Source organism: Dendropsophus ebraccatus, chromosome 5 (genome assembly GCF_027789765.1).
Source record: "Dendropsophus ebraccatus isolate aDenEbr1 chromosome 5, aDenEbr1.pat, whole genome shotgun sequence".
NCBI lineage: Eukaryota > Metazoa > Chordata > Amphibia > Anura > Hylidae > Dendropsophus > Dendropsophus ebraccatus.
In genome coordinates this window covers 53092363-53109970 of record NC_091458.1, presented here as the reverse complement: position 1 = coordinate 53109970, position 17608 = coordinate 53092363, and the positions used below count along the sequence as shown (strand labels likewise).

Sequence of the window (17608 nt, the reverse complement as noted above, 5' to 3'; positions counted from 1 at the left end):
ACTACAATTCTTAGCATGCCCTGGCAATTATAATTTTTACAAAGCTAGAGATTCACAGAATGAGTGCTCATCAATAAAATATTGATAACTGTAATGTCAATTGTTACAGCACTTAGGGTACTATTACGCGGAACGATAATCGGCGCTAACCGGCCGATTATCATTTCGCGTAATAAATACAACAATCAGCCAATGATTGTTGTCATCGGCTGATCATTGATATAGGTTCTAAACCTTTAATTGTCAGGCACCGACCACGCATCACTACGTGTAGTAGCAGTGCGCAGCCGGAGCTGACGATTAGCGAAGAAGGATACATTACCTATCCAGGCTGCAGGGCTCCTCTTGCTCTGTGCTTCTCCCTGAGTCCCACGAGCTGCAGCTTCAGAGGAGCCTGTCTCAGCTGACAGGCCGCTCAAGCAATCACTGGCAGGGACCGCCGCTGCCCGTGATTGGCTGAGCGGCCTGTCAGCTAAAACAGGCTGCTCTGAAGCTGGAGCGCGCGGGACCCGGGGATAAGCACAGAGAAAGAGGAGCCCTGCAGCCTGGATAGGTAATGTATTAAGTTTAAACAAGGGCTGCAAGGACATCAGTAACAATGTCCCTGCAGCCCTTGTTAAACGATTATCCGTGTAATATGCGAAGTAAACAATCGCCAATCTAGCAAATCGGCGCTCGTTTAAATTTATTATCGAGCCTCCATCAGCCCGTGTTATAGTACCCTTATATTGGAGCCCTTCAAGACTCAGACATAACCTTTGATATCTGGGTTACATTAGGACACTAACAAAATAAAACAATGTAGATATTATATATCAAGCCAAGCTTCATCTGAATGCCTTCTGCTATAGCATTTTTATTTAGCATTACTAGCATAGCTTCTGAAGAAGATTTTAAATACTAAGAAAAAAAAGTATTGGTAATCTTTGTCTAGAGACAGCGCCACTCTTGTCTGGTGGTCATGTCTGGTATTGCAGCTCAATCCCATTCAAGTGAAAGAGATGAGTTGTGATATTAGACAAAGTCATAATAATAAGAGTGCTGCTGTGTCTGGAAAGAAAAAGAGTCTTTCTGCTAATCTTATAATATCTTAAAGAAATAGGTGTAGTCAAAGCTTGTTTTCCGGTTTGAGGTGTATACTGATATACGTATGTTTCTGCTAGTGCTTATAGAGTATACTGTATAGGGAAATAAAAGGAGCAGAATAATGGTGCTGTAATAGTGTCTATATACTTGGAATATATGATGAGAAGGAATAGGAATGTAGTGAGGTCTTGCACTTTTACCTTCCTGCAGGATGGTCATGGGTTTTAACAACGTATAGCCATTTCCTCGCCACATAATGCAGAGATGGTCATTTGCAGCACTGAAGGAGCCTCTGACAACCCTTAATAATGACTGGTTAAGCTCCAGAGAAGACCTGGGGATGACCTGCCCTTTAAACTCTTGCCAACCTTTCCCCTGTAGTCAAGTTCTAGGTGTCCTGCTTCCTGTACAAAGCTGGCCATTGCTTTTATTTGGACAGATGCTAAACTGAAGTTGCTCAGTATTACATTTATATAGGGTCTATTTTACAGCATTACCCGACACCCCTTATCCCCCTATCTGAGGGGACTGTGAAGCAGCATGGCGGGAGGGTGGGAAAATATTGGAGTTTGACAAGTTAAACCGCAAGCTACAGTAAAAGTGCTGATGATGGGTTAAAGGGCAGGTAAACGGAAATGGGCAAGCTGAGAATATTATAGGTTTGCGGGTTCTACTGGAGGCCTGAAAACCTGCCTTCCATATGATGTCCTGACAAAGGCTTTCTTATGCTGCCGTCTTCACAAGTTACCAGGATTCCTGTATTAGGGACAAATGGCTCTTAATGGCCCGGCTAGGTTGTAAACATTTTATGACTGTTATAAATGTTTCTACTTTGAAGTTCAGCCTATAGACAAAGAATTTCCTCAATTTTAGAAATTTGGGCTGGAAAACACTGTGTCATTTTTAACCCTCATTCCTGTCCCAGCTTTTTTAGTGCTTATTTTTATGATGGAAGAGGTGAGAGCTGGGTGAAGGGGCCTGGTTGCCTCATTTTTTTCTCTGTCCCCTTGATCTGTTGATACCAGTCTGGGGCCCTCGTAAAAGTGCCTTTAAACTTCTCAAATGCTTCACTCCAGCCCCCTTTCCCCTTCACGGCCATAATCCTTTTGTACGTGGTTACGCTGTTTTGTATAAGAGCAAATGTTTGATAACTTTATTAGCTGAGTTAACAGCTTCTATATCATTCTGATTCAAAGTTTGGATATTTGTTGGGTTAACTCCCTTTACGATCAGGGGTAGGCTTCCTGGACTTGGAAGGCTGTAAAAATCTTCATTGTTGTTTGTGGCATTCATAGGGAATCTTCTGCTGCTGTGACTTTTTTTTGTAAAGAAATTTCAGCCTCTATATATATATATATATATATATATATATATATATTTTTTTTTTTTTTTTTTTTTTTTTTTTTTTTTATTTGTTGTCATGATTTTACTGTTTTCCCAGAAGGCTTTGCTCTAGAGGCAGAAGCATTTAACATTTTAGTAGACACACCTGTAATCTGTCTATTAAAAGCAAACTGGAAGTTTAACTTTTTTTTTTTTTTTTTAAAGCGACATTGGCAAGTTCTTTGGCCTCTTCCAGTCATTGGCAACACTATGGGTACGTTCACACGTGCAGATTTTCCGCAACTGATTGTCTATACACTGACTTGTTTTGGTGTAGATTCACTATGCATTTTCTTGCAGCAGTTCCACCCGTGTAAGCCTACCCTTAGGCCGTTTGTGACTCTTTGAGTCTCAATGTTAGTAAAACCACTGGTTAGTTTAGAAAAGCTTTTTTCCCCTTAAAGGTGTTGTCTGGATTAGAAAACCAATTTTTCAAACACCCCATTAGAGTGGAGAGTGGAGCTATAAAGTCTTTGAAGGTTCTGGCATGTCTGTGCATTACATGAACAGCTGATTGATTCTAATGAGAGCCGTGTAATGCATAATTTCCCCTGTGGGGGTGCTGCAGGGCAGATGAGCACTTACTACTAAGATTCCACCACAGATTAGCACTGATTGCTGGTGGGACACCATGTGATCAACTTATTATCGGAATCCTCTAACATAAAAGACTTGTCCAAACCATACACTCATTTAAATGCTTTTTAAAGCAGTTTTTGATACATTTTACTCATGTCACTTGAGATTCACAGCTGGTCTATCACCATTGCTCTGGGTTTCATCACTAATATATATATATATATATATATATATATATATATATATATATATGTTTCCTTTGGCAAAATTCATTTAAAATAAAAAACTTAAAAAAGTAGTATAAAAATCATAAAGGGCAACATAGCTTATGTAACTTTTTTTTTTCTTTTTAATCTTTTTGTAAGTATTTAGGGCTCCCCATGGCTGTCACGGTGCTAATTTCTAGTCAGTATTTTTCTTCTGAGATTTTGGCTTTCCCCCTTTTTTATCATATGTCACTAGTTTCTAACCTCATCCTTTCTCCCCGAATTGCCCCTCCCATGTCTCACTTCCTCTTGTTCATATCTCACGTTGGCATAGCTGAGTCAAACAAGTTTTGTCACATTGTGCGTAAGGCAGTGACAAGAGTTTTCAGTGAAAATGATTGCAATATAGATGCCTGGAAGGGGAAGGAAGTCAGGCAGACACTGTGATGATGATGTGACATCACAAGGTATATATAGTAGTCCAGAGATTGGGAGATGATGCTAGGGTGGATATTACTGCGTATCATCTCTTCTTTTTATAAGTCTTTGTGCCCTTCCGGCAGCTTTATAGTGTCTATAGCCAAAAGTGTTTTGTTACACAGGCCGGCAAAAGGATTATATGTCACCCAAAGGATTCTGGGTATTAATATGCAAATATACACATATTTGACCAGCTATGCACTCAGATGCTGGTTTAGTACCAGAAATGCCGGGCCATAAATCCAATTTGTAGCCTACTACTATCTTCCTAGATCATATCATGTCTAGATGAAGACTTCTGTGCTGTATGACTTGGATAGTATCCAACATATAACTAGAATTAGTAAGCATTTCAGACATGAATAAAAAGTGGAAACATCAATTGAGCGAAGTTGCAGGTTTATAAATAGCTGATTAAGTTATCAACTGCATAACATGACCTGTCACAAGCTTTACTTAACATTACGGATATTAGTTTACAGTGCACAATCCACATTTTGTGTCAATACGATCTGTTATCTGCTTCACAGCAAGTAGATGTATGGAAATGGGTTATTTAAAGGGTCCATTTAAAAAAAAGCGGTCCATTCTACAGGCAGCATGTTATAGAACAGGAGAAGCTGACCAGAATAATATATAGTTTTGTGGGACAAATTCCAGGAGAACTTGTCAATAATTCATGTAAAACTCTGGGATAAGTAGTCATATGGGTGGTCCTACTCAGTGATTGACAGCTCTCTATGCATACCTATACAGTTAGCTGTCAACCTCTGCTTATTCTGGGATAAGTAGTCACATGGGTGGTCCAACTCAGTAATTGACAGCTGTGTAGAAGTGTGCATACAGAGAGCTGTCAGTCATTGAATAGGACAGCCCACTTGACAGCCAAAAATGAGTTAGACTTTCATGAATAAATTGCAAGTTATCTGGAACTTTTCTCTCAATTATATATATTATCAATTATATATATATCTGATCGGCTACTCCTGCTCTATCACATGATTCCTACAGACTGGACTGCATTTTTAAAGCTATGTGTTCCCTTTAAGAGTGACTGATAAAAAAGCAGCGCCATATTTGCACTTGGTGTTGCAGCATAGTTTTATCCCATCTGCTGGAGCTAAGTTGCAAAACCAGACACAGTCTAAAAATTAGGGACTGATTATATGAGGCGATTATTGGCAATACAGACATTTACATTTGCATTTAAAGGAGAAGTCCGGCAAAAATTTTTATTGAAGTATTGTATTGCCCCCCAAAAGTTATACAAATCACTAATATAGACTTATTACCGGAAATGCTTATAAAGTGCTTTTTTCCCTGCAGTTATTACTGCATCAAGGCTTCACTTCCTGGATAAAATGGTGATGTCACGACCCGACTCCCAGAGCTGTGTGGGCTGTGGCTGCTGGAGAGGATGAGGGGGGACACTGAGGGACACAGGGCACTGGAGGGGACACTGAGCATTCCTCTGCCATCATCCTCTCCAGCAGCCACAGCCCGCACAGCTCTGGGAGTCGGGTCATGACATCACCATACTTCAATAAAATTGTTTGCCGGACTTCTCCTTTAAGAACAGATCCAAGAGAAGGCAAATCTATTCTCAATGTTAGTAATTATGTTTATGTTGGGGCTGAAGGTAATACTGTAGATCTTTAAATTTGGCTGGGTGCAGTTTGTACCCACAGTCACAGTGGATAGAGGGCTCAGTGTATTCGGGTGGAGATCGAGCCCTGCACATTCCACAGGTGTGTTTGCTGCCTCTATCGCCATCAGTGGCATCGAGTTAAAGAGAAGCCCCCCCTCCTCTGCTGAAGGGTTGATTGTTTGTTTTGTTGTGTTCAGAAGCTATTAAGAAGGATTAGGCCCTGGTCTGTAATGAGATCTGCCCAGGAAATGCTAGGGCTGATAACCAGCTTTTCCAACAGACAGGATTCTTATAGGAATGCTAAAATAAAAAGGCATCAGCAGCCATCCCTGGGCTGACACTGTTTGCGGGTTTATTGCCATTGTTCTTTTTAATTGCTCCAGAGATTAGACAGTAATTAAGCGGGATTTACTTATCTTCAGAGAAATGAGCAGCATTGGCTTTGCCAGTCTATTCTTGTCTTCAGCTTTGTTGTAGCGTCTTGGGACAGTGACTATGTATCACAATAACAGAAGCTAATACGCTCTGGGTAGAATTAGGGTGATCTCAGAGCAGGAAAGCAACTTGCATCACTGTCTTGAATGTGCCAAGGAGAGGGAAAATCATTCCTCCATCCGCAGCCTGATAGCACCCCACCCCTACCACTGGGAGAAACATCGTCACTCTATGAACAGCTTCCCAGCCAACACTACATAGGCTTTCTCCATTACACTTACCCATAAATAAAAGCTTTGTTGAGTAATGCATGGTACATGATACATAACTATATCCCACTTGTGTCAATACGAAAATTCTAATATGTGCCTGACGTTCCAGGGCTAATAGGTCGCAACCCACACAGACTACTGGTCCCAGCGGTGAGCCCTGTTTGAGATTGTCATTGTCACAGGCAGCCTTTGTCCACTGGCCATACACTTAAGATAATGGTCTGCCTTAATAGCCGACCATTGTTTCCAATTTATAGGCGAACAGTTGTTTTTTATGATCAACAACTGTCTGCTGAGAACGGGATCATTCATAATGGTTTTCTTTGGCCATAGATGTGTATGGAAAGTCTTACCAGTAATGGACTTTGTGCAACTCCTATGTTGGTTACAATTTTTTCCAATCTGATTGAATCTGGCAGGTTGTTGGTCTCATGGTTAATACAAACAATTTTATTTTATGGGCTACATTCTAGGCAGTACGGATTTTACAAGCCCATAAAGGGGGCTCAGTTGCTATAACATCTCCATCCCCAGTTTTCCAGAATTTTCTCACACTACACCTGCTGCCCATTAGGATGACCGTATTAGAACTCAGGAGCCATAAGGCACCATCCCTCCTCTACCACAAAAGAACCAGATGATACCTCCTCAGAAACCATTGTCTGCATGTTTTTAGCATCTCTGGGAGTACTTGTGCTTCTGACTGATGTGACACCTAAAAATACAGAGTCAGCAAAGCAATACAGAGCCAGGCAGAAGTAGGGCAAGGCAGCCTTTTGTAATGGATCCCTCATTGTCATGGGAAGAGGATTACTGTGAGCACTCAGGGTCCTCTTTTTGTGTGATCCCGTTAAACTTTAATGATGTCAAGTGCATGTCGTGTGTAAAAAGGGGGTGGTCAGCCAAGAGAATTATCTAAAGAATTTGCTGAAACTCTCCTTCCTTTATACCTATGGAAAAGGCCCAACAGAAGAGAAGGCTTCATGTGGTTCTATTATTTACCAGTGTGAATATTTACTACAGGAATCTTGCTCTTGTGATACAGTTACTGAGGGTTATATAGGCTAGTGACTCCTAGGTTGAGAATTTTCCTTATATTGCAGTTGTAGTTTATAGTATTTGTAAAGGCACAAAACCAGAATTACATATAACCACTAACAATTTACAGAAAATGAACAAACGTCAAGATGAAATCATCCATTTTAGTGATGTCATTATTATCTATAATGTTGTTATTACTGTCAGGCTGTATTGTAGTGGCTGCTGTAACATTAATACATTACATTCACAAATATCCTTGGTTGAGTATAGACTAACCGAGTGCTCTGAACATAAAAGTTTAGCCGGTTGCACATATAGCCTTGTAACTGCCTATCCAACCAGGGTAAATCATTCTAGATAAGTAGATGTCATTGGGGCCAAAATCCTTTAGACAAATGTGCCACCTAATATACGTATCGGAAGCTATTCTGTGGAATAAAAGGGTTAAATCAGTGTTTCAGAATTCCCAGAAAAGTATAAAAGAACATTGTGCAGGACGCTGTCATTTGGCTTGTGTGATTTTACTTTATATCTATACTTGTATATTGTGAATAAACAACATAGTCTCAATTTGCAGGTTTCCAACGTGTGGCGATTTATTTTTGTCACTGTGGTCAGGAGGTGGCACAATAAAGTCCCTTCCTGTTCTCATCATGAACATAATCCGCTAGACTTTTACTCTCTGGTTTAAAACAGTATTGACATTACTGGGCTGCAAGAAAGTTCCCCATAGAGCTCTCTGTGGCCACAATCCACCACTTTTAGTGATGACAGTTGCCAGATTTGGTTCCAATGGCCTGCTATAGGTATAGGCAGGTGTATGCAGAAGCAAGCCTACATTTTCTATAGGCTGCCATTAAAAAAAATGAGGGGGCAGAGGTGTGTCGAGAGCATAGTTGACTATGCTTTTCAGCAAAGTTAGGGCTGAGGGATCTTAGCATATTCTGACCAAACAGTATTTTGGCAAAGATTTGGCCACTAAATTGGTATTCTTATCTTAGAAATGTATGCCATAAATATCTTAGAAGATAATACCCTGTATAAAGGCCCTATTCCACGGAACTTTTTCGAACGATTATCGTTCATCAAATCGTTCAAACGATCGCTCGTTAACGTTCTGTGGTATAGCTGTAAACGAGCGAACGACAACAGCGAAATCGTCGTTAAGTCGTTCACTATTTTTTTTCAACATGTCGAAAAAAAAATTGTTGGTCTTTCAACAATAATTCGCTAATCTTTTCGTTGAATAAAAAATCTTTCAGTCGTTCTTGAAATGTCTACCTACATTTCCCCACGTTTTAAACGACCATGTAACGATGTAACGGCTGCAAAAAAATCGTTACACTACAGAAATCGTTCACGTTCCCACATGTATTTTGTGTTATCGTTCGCTTAAAAAAAATTGTTAAGTGCTCGTTGACGGCCAGTCGTTGGAGCGAGTCTATGAACGATAATCGTTCCGTGAAATAGGGCTATTAGTCTGTGGGCACTTTGGCTTATACATCAGGAGATTTTTTCCAATGCTAAAATATATACTTTAAGGTACCTATATACTCTCAGTAGCTGTTTGTTTGGATGACAATGTCTCCCATTCCCCATGTACATATGAACACTTGGTTCAGCTGAATGGTCATGTGTTCTCAATGGAGGGGGCAAGCCGCTGCCAGACTCCTCCTCTTATTTGTCTGAGAATAAAAGGGTCAGCAGCCAAAGAGGCCAATCACACAGGCCCGATCCATCTCTTCTCTGATATCATCGATTGGGAGAGAGTCAGGATGCTTCTTTACACATTAGATGTTGGTGGGTCCTTCACGGTCCCCATCAGATCATAGACATGGCTCAGCCAGCAAGCACCAGCATGGGAGACTGGCTGGGAATTCCTGGTTCCATTACTCATCCTGGGCATACACACTAGCTGTTAGCCAAATAGGTGTTCATCTTTTACACCCGCACCATACACATGCACACTCACTTCAGCCAAGCGTGCCAGTGAAAAGCCAGACACAACTGGAGGTGATTTGTCTTCCCTAAGAGCAAAAATGGATTGGGCAGTTGAAATCCCATGGCCTGATCCTTCTTTCAAGTGGCAGTGGGGGGGGGGGGGGGGGCTCTATATACATTAGAGGATTGACTGATCCCAGTGATATCATCAAGTTCTGGAGACACTAATCTAATGTGTATGACCAGCTTTAGACATGACGGAAATATTTCTATTAAAGTGTGGCCGTTTGACTGCTCCATTTCTATGAAATGAAATTCTGTTTCTGTGAAATGGTATTTTTCATATAGTCAAACACTCCATCCTGACAGCATATCAAGGAAGAACACAGCATGCAGTCAGTACACTAAGCCTGTGCTCTTCACATTCCAGGAATTATTCTGTATATTAGATCTACTGATGGCAAAATACATAAGAACCCCCTGTGCGCTTGTGACAGAGCATGTAATGGACATTTCCACCAAGCCACTGAAAAACGGCTCTTTTGTTCTGATTATTCTGGTTACTTGTTCATTGTGGCCAGTTCTGTAAGCTTTATATATCATTTTTTTAATTATTATTTTTAAGGTGCTATCAGGAAAAACTTTTTACTAACTGCTGGCTACTTATGATATACCCTTTCTGTGCATCCTGCTTGCCAGGTATATAAGAGGGCATAATTGTAAGAGTTAATCCAGATAAATCTCAGTGACCTGAGCTAACCTTCCAGTGTCACATCATAGCAGAGCCACGCGTGTTTTATTCAAGGTCACTGCAGATGAATGTAATTACGTTGTTTATACAATGGAGCCTCACATCGCATACGTTATGTAACTCGTCTTCTCTGAACCCTGGGCTTCATGGCTTTTATTTTCCTAATTCATACCCAATGTTTTGTCTGCTTTCTCAACAATGTCATATTTGGGCATCACCAACAATGATCTTGGCTGGTAGAGAAAGTTACACATTTGTATCCGGGCAGTGAACATAAAGCGGCCCGTCACTAGCGGGGATGAATGAACCAGATAGATTATGGGAAAAAATGGATGGTGGATAGTAAACACAAACGAGTGGAACGTTCTACACTCATCATCCATCACTTATTTCCATCCATGGCCCTTTAGATGATCAGTGAAGCAGAATTACTATAAGGTCTAATGACCTTTACCATGGTAGAATTCAGTTTTTATGTAGTAAGCATTGGTTGGATGCATGACTATAACTATAATAGTCAAGAACAATCATGTTCTGTGCATAGTGTCTTGTCAGGTAACTCACAACTAATAGCACCAGACACCAGTATTCATATACCTGTATATATTAGCATAGGTGCTCAGTGTTTATTGGTTTATTGTACATGATTTAGTAGTTTTGCTATCACTTTTACCTGTTAGATTACTTAACTTCCTTTACAAGAAATGGTGTCAAAGTAAACTTGTACATGTGTATATATTAGTATAGGCTAGTCATAGTTTTGTGGTTTATCGTACACAATTTAGCTTGTCGTTTTTCTTCCAGAGTTACCTGCTATGTGGCACTACTATTGCTAGACCTTCTTCCTTTACAAGAAACGGCGTCTATTTAAAGTAAACTTATATATTATTAGTATAGGCTAGTCATAGCTTTGTGGTGTATGGTATCATCTAGCTTCATTTGTAGTTTTTGTAGTCTACCAGTGTGTTACCCTATTGCTAGACTTCCTGCCTTTACAAGAAATGGTATCGAATCAAAGCTAACGTTTACTGTCTACCATCCCTGGTACTAAGGTTCTGAGTAATTGAAGTACACGTGTGCCACGACGGTGCATTTGGCTGTCATTTGACTCATCTTCTCTGTAGTGATTTATCTTTATAATTTATGGAAACTTGAGTCAAATTCATACTAGCTGCCGCTGAGAACAGACTTCTGAGGTATGTGCCCCCTCGGGTACTTTTCATGTATGAAGAGCTATTACAACACCTGTTCATTATGATTATTGCCAAAAAGTATCTGCCTCATCTCTCATCATCACAATGTACAGTGATTTTTAGATAGATTTTATCAGTCTGAAAGTTCAGAACACCTTATAAAATATTTTTAGTTGTCACAACTATTATGACTTTGTCCAACATCAATTAAGTAGGTCAATGCAAAAATGTTATTGATGCTGTGATGTTCTATGGATTTTTTTATTTTTATTTAAATGTATATTTGAATAAAATTTGCCAGGTAGAAAATCTTCTTTTGTATCTAGTCTAGATCAGTTTCAGGTATCACTTTCTGAAAATCTTTTATTTAGAGGACTCACCTTCCCCCTCTGGCTCTGGCATGCAATTACTATGCAAAACTTCCCAGATAGAGTGCACAATACCCAGTAAGCAGAGTCATTTTCACCTCTTTAAGATAAGACAATGGCTCATATTCTAAATCAACAACCCTCCCCCCATTACAAACACCTCTGTCTTACTGCATTCGAATCTCCCAGCAGGCAAAGGGACCCCCACCATTCTTCATTCCTTTCTATACATACAAAGGGATGTAGACAGAGAATTGCTGATTTGGATCTTCATTTCTTGCTCTTATTTACTTGGGGAAAATGGCAGCGCTGAGATGAGCCATCAAAGAGATAAGCCCTTCTACTGTTTCCACCATGCTCAGGTGGGGTTTTTGTAGGTTGTGATTGAGTTGTTTTCTAAAAAGCAATGTGTCACCTAGATTTTTTTGAACAATAGAGCCAAATACTGAATTGTGTTCTTTTTTCTAATCCGTTTTTATTTTCTCATTACATTTTTGTTTTCATTTCCTTTTTGGTATATTATTATGGGGGCTTCCTTCTTGCCTCAACCGCTTTTAACACCTTTTAGGAATATGCTTTACAGTAGGCCCCATTAAATTGGCACAACAGACCAGAGCTGACCCTATTCACTTCTATAGAAGAGTTTTCTAGGCATGCTCTGTGAATTTATCAAATTGTATTACTCTATAGAAGATGAGACTACTGAAAATGGTCTGTTTTAAAGATGAGTGAACCTAGAGCATGCTTGGGTTCGACTGAACCTGAGTGTGCAGGATTTTAATTCCAGTGGCTGAAGAAGCCCTAGGGAGTCATGGAACACATGAATACAGGTTATCCAGGCAATCTTAGGGCTGCATCCAACTTCTTCAGCCACCAGTGATCAAATGCGGTTAAAAGAGCAGCCCATAGAAGAAAGCGGCGGTCTGCTGCCGCCACTCGTGTTCCACGGAGCGACGGCAGCAGATCGTTTCTATCCAAGTCATTTGTCTTTCAACATGTTGAAAGACAAATGACAGAAAAAGATTGGCTGACAATGTTCATGTCGCTGATCGTTGTCTTCTATTACATGAGACGATATCAGGTCTTGTGCTAGCAGAAGGTAACAGATCCATTGTTTTCAACCTCCTCATACTTAGTAGGGAAGAACGGGAATAAACCACTGACAGACACCTCTTTTGAGAACAAGAGGTTTGGGCATTTTGACACCCCAGTGCTCGATCTTTGCATTCCTATACACATTGGATGGGCAGCTGAAAGCTCCAGATTTAAAGGATATTTATATATATAATGTGTATGGTCGCATCCCGAATGCAGACTGGGATGCAGACAAGTGAAAATTTGAGGAAAAAATTGTCTGTGCTAGGCACACACCTTGATGGTGGTCCCCCAAATTCTCCATCTTCACATATTTAGTACAAACCACCCAGGCTCAGTAACCTGTTTATCAGCCGAGCCAGTGATCTATATCATAGGATACTGCATTATCTCTTAGCAGGAATTAGTTAATAGCCGCATGTACCTGAGGGACCGGTTATGTCAGTTCTCGATTTGGCAGGATCAGGAGAGGGGTGTTTGCATTGGGGGGGTAGAACTCTCCCCCAGGTGTTGAAAAGCTTTTCAGTTTAGCCCTGCTAGAGCATTTCAGCTATTGTGACAGAGAGGAGCAATCATAGCTATAACATTCCTAAAATACACACCCAGCTCATACAAGTAAGCACACACTCATACAGGAAAGTACATGCACACGCACATCTCCGCTCCACAGCTTCATGCACCCAGGCAGAAAAACATACACAGACATGTTTAAAATTCATAAAGGTAGCGGCCCTATGATGGTATACATACACATCTAAAAAAAAAATCTGCCATTTATCACAACAGGTTTCCAGGGAGTGCCCCTTATTTAACAATAACTACTTTACACTAAGTGTAATGAGATTATAGTCCACCCTATAGTTTACTTTTTCTGGAGCCTGCATAGAACAACTCTTTAGATGACTATGTATGCCGTGGTTCCATAGAATCATTGATGATTTGTCAGCACTGTGGTAGGATGGATTGCAACACACGACAGTACTTTTCTCTTCCGTCTGCCACCTTATGGCTGAGGTATACCATAAATCTGGTACATTTTATGACTCTACCTCCCTTTTGCAAGATGGTGTGTTGCACTTGCAAGCACACATTTACTATAAATTTGTATTATTATTATTTTTTAGAATAAATGAATGAGTGAATGAAGGCCTGACTCATTTAGCCATTTCTGTCTCCATTGACAAGTGTTTAGATCTGTTTGGTTAGCATTTCGTCCACGCTAAATCCAATCTAAGTGGATTTTGATTCATTTTGAATAATCCTCCCGGAGCCGACAAATGGTGCAGCTGTCTGTCAACTGGATTTAAAACAAATTCAATGACAGAGAAGATCTAAAGGCATGGACAACTTAATCTGGCCTTACACATAGGTTAGCTGTCTGGCTAACATCTACTCCCTTGTTTTAGTATGGGGATAAGTGGCTGCCAGACACATCTACTGGGGAATCAAAGTATTGGACGAGTTAACGTCCATTCAGTGTACTAGACCTGTAAATCATGTAAACTATGTTATATATATTTTCTGAACTGATCAATCTGATCAATTTCTGAACCACTGAGCAGTCATATGGATATGTTCAGAGCTTATTATATACTTCCCTCAGCAATTTTGTATCCTTCATCTGCTCAATAGACTATAGGTATACAATGTCCAGATGTTTTGTAGACTTTTAGCCTCATAGCTTCTGTCCCTCTATATCTATATCACTATACACATTAGTATACATTGGCTCCCTCCCCCAACTAGCTCCTCTGAGCGAAATAAGCCACTGCCAGACTCCTCTGGGTTTGTCTCCTTTTATATTAAAAGTATTAAACATTTTTGAATCCATCGGACTGATCCTTCTAACCCCAGACATATGACAATAAAATATAAAAACAAATAAAATAAAGGTTTTTTTTGCCCTATATGATAAAAAACTGCAGAGGGAAACTGATGTCAAAACTGATCCCATTGTAGCCAGTGGGGTCATTCTTGGTGAGTCAGCTGTAACACTGAACTGGTCCAGATGCTGGATAGGAAACAATGTCTTTCAGCATTTTTCTATCTGGTCCTGAGTTTTTATATATTACCATTAAGTTTATACGTTCAGGCCTAAAGAATACACTTTTATAACAAGGCACAATACTTCTCACATAAAGACTGATCTAGACAGTTACGACCTTATAAATGCTTTTCTTCCTATGTGCTAATTTAAGGCAGGGTAGAGAATTCTCAATAAACCTGGGATACATGGCCACTAACGTGTTGTTCTTGGCCTCCGTTTGTCTATACTCTATAGATCGCTATGGCTGCTTTCAGCCTCTGGCTCCTGATAATGTTTGTTTGGCGGATAATTCTGTGCGGAGGACGATTGTTTGCAAAGCAACGGATTGTATTCAATAAACACATGTACTTAGTTCTTTTGTTTTAATTTTTGAATTATATAAAGAAGACAATGTATTGTGTACAGGAATAAAAGGTAATACAAGCCTGAGGGGAGCGGGACGTACCTGGATATACCAAATAAGCAATTACAATATAAAGCCTTGAGGCGTATCAATTATAACTGTTAAAAATTATATTTAGTTATATTTACCTAGAACCAGCCTATTCTGTACAGTCTTTGTCCCAATTTGGAATCACAAAACACACACACATATATTTCATAGACAGTCAGCATTTTGGGCATGTGTCTGTGTTACCAAACACCTATAAAGGTAGCTTTAATTGGTTAGGTTGAGGTACATGCACATTAGATGAGAACTGATAAAATCATACAATTTCAACCAGAATGATTGTTCTTCAGGTGAAATACCTTTTAGCATAGTCGCTTGTGTATGAATTTCTTTTCTGTAAAAGATGGATCCCAGTGAAAAACTTTTGTCCTTTGTACAGAGTCCTTCATCGTGTATGACCAATTGGAACAACTGCAATAGCCAATATAGACTATGATGTGTATGACTGCATTGGCAAAACAGTCACTCGCTAATCACTCCCTCAATGGCTGTTTAACCATCAGCCTGTCTTTGTATGACTAATTTTATCCTACAGCCATCTTTTATATATGGCCACCTTTTCCATCCTCTTTAGATGTGCAGACAATTGCCCAATACAAGTGTAGATGAACTATATACAAGTCGATCATTTAAAGGACAACTTACACAATTGTCGGGAGTGAAAGGCCGCAGAGATAACTTACCTCATCTTTTCACTTCCATGATGGTTGGCATCTCCTACCTACACAACAGTTTTTACACTTAAATGGGCAGACTAGATAGACCAGGTGGTCTTTTTTGCCAACAATATTCTATGTTTCTACCTGCATAAGTTGCGATCAACAAACAAGCATGTGCTTGTTAGTCGGCTGATCTTTGGGCTTTTCTACATAGGGCAAAAATCAGGACATTCGCCTTGTATTAAAGGACATTTAGTCATATCTGGTCCATATGGCTTGCAGTTGCAGTTGCCATGTAGGGGGGTTTCCATCACACCCATCTGTCCATAATACATTCCCATACCCCGAAATTGCTACACAAGCAGTCAGATGTTCTGGAATCGTAGATAGCTTGATGACAAACTCCAGGAGAGCTGTAATGGAGATAACTATAGTTGTTACCCAAGCTCACCAGAAACAGATATGCCTGAGAAATTATTGATTTGACTCTCTTTCAACCTATCCTAAAGAGTCCATTGAAAATGATATAGCTAACTCACTGGCTAGGCTGGGTTCACATTGTGCTTTAATTAACATTTAGCATATATATTTTATACACTTGGAAAGGCTAAAAACGTGTACGTTAATTGTACACCACAGAACTGTATTCCATAAAGATGTTCTGCAACATATACAAATGTGCAACCCTAAATAATAAATCCAATGGAACATTGCATTGAGTAAATGTTAGAAATTAGTACGGCACACTTTCTGCCTAATTTCCTTTTATGACGCATTGACCCTATGATTATGTTGAGGTACAGAAGTGATTTACAGCAGGATCCTCTCTGTGCTTTGGGAGTTGCTGTGACCTCCATGCAATTACTGTAGTGTCTTCCATGGGAGGAGAGGAATCCATGGGCTAATTGTATTATGACACCTGTAAAATCTTGTAGGTTCAGAAATGCCCAGTCATAAATTGCAGTATACCCCACAGCTTTTTATCAGCTTAGCCTGTCTGGGCAGCAGTAATGGGTTTCAGGTTGTGTATTCTCTTTCATGGATTCCTCATCGGGCTTTTGTTAACTTTTCAGCATCATAAGCTTTTCATGTCTCATCCAATCTATTTATACGTCCCTCCAAGTGGACACTTTGTGTGCTCTGTCCTCCCACACATCAGATAGCCCTGTAATGAACACCTTCCTTTAACCTCTCCACTCCGTCTCTGTCATCCATTTCAGTCTGAATGAAAAGCATCACAGAGGACAATGCTGGAACTTGATGGATGCTCCTTGCAAACTAGATGAGGATTAGCTGCTAATTGTCAAAGGAAATGTAATTAGAGTGATTCCTTCATAGATCACCCTATGGCTGAAGAACTGACAAGCACAATACCTGCACTTTATTGTGTGATATTTGACATCTGAAAGCCCAATGAGCTTCATTCTTCTAAAGGTACTAGGCTAAAGTCAGGGACAGAGGCACACAATATTGTCTACACTCCTGTCTTCTTTATAGAGAGACACAGAATAGCTGATAAAATGTAAATAATAATGTAAATGTGCTTATATAGTGCTGGTATATAGTGTCATATAGTTCTATGCAGTGGTCATGGCAAAGCATTGGATAATTAATACCGACACACAGTACTTAATATCAGTGTCATCTAGTAACCAGATAATGGCCACATAATGATGAAAAAAACACCATACCATGTCAAAATGAAAAGCAGGTATATTTTCTTCAAAAAAGGCTATTATTATAATTGTTACTGACCATTATTTCTTAGTTTAATGGAGCTGAATAAAGTCTACACGTTATCTCTCAGTCAGTAGTATCAACTATCTTCAGGCACTATGTACCATAGTTATCATAGTGCTGTATTGTGGCCCTGACTGTTATATGTTACCCCAGTCCGGTTATCAGTCCGTTTCCTCCAGCCACATTGTAAGGTGCTGATGGGTTACTGCACAAGGAGTTCTGTATGGAAAGAT

General features: G+C 39.9%; 1 protein-coding gene across 2 annotated transcripts in view; it reads left to right on the top strand.

Moving 5' to 3' along the window:
* RARG (retinoic acid receptor gamma) overlaps window positions 1–17608 on the top strand; it is a 135749-nt gene that overhangs the window by 104584 nt on the left and 13557 nt on the right. The gene's annotated exons all lie outside the window — the stretch shown is intronic.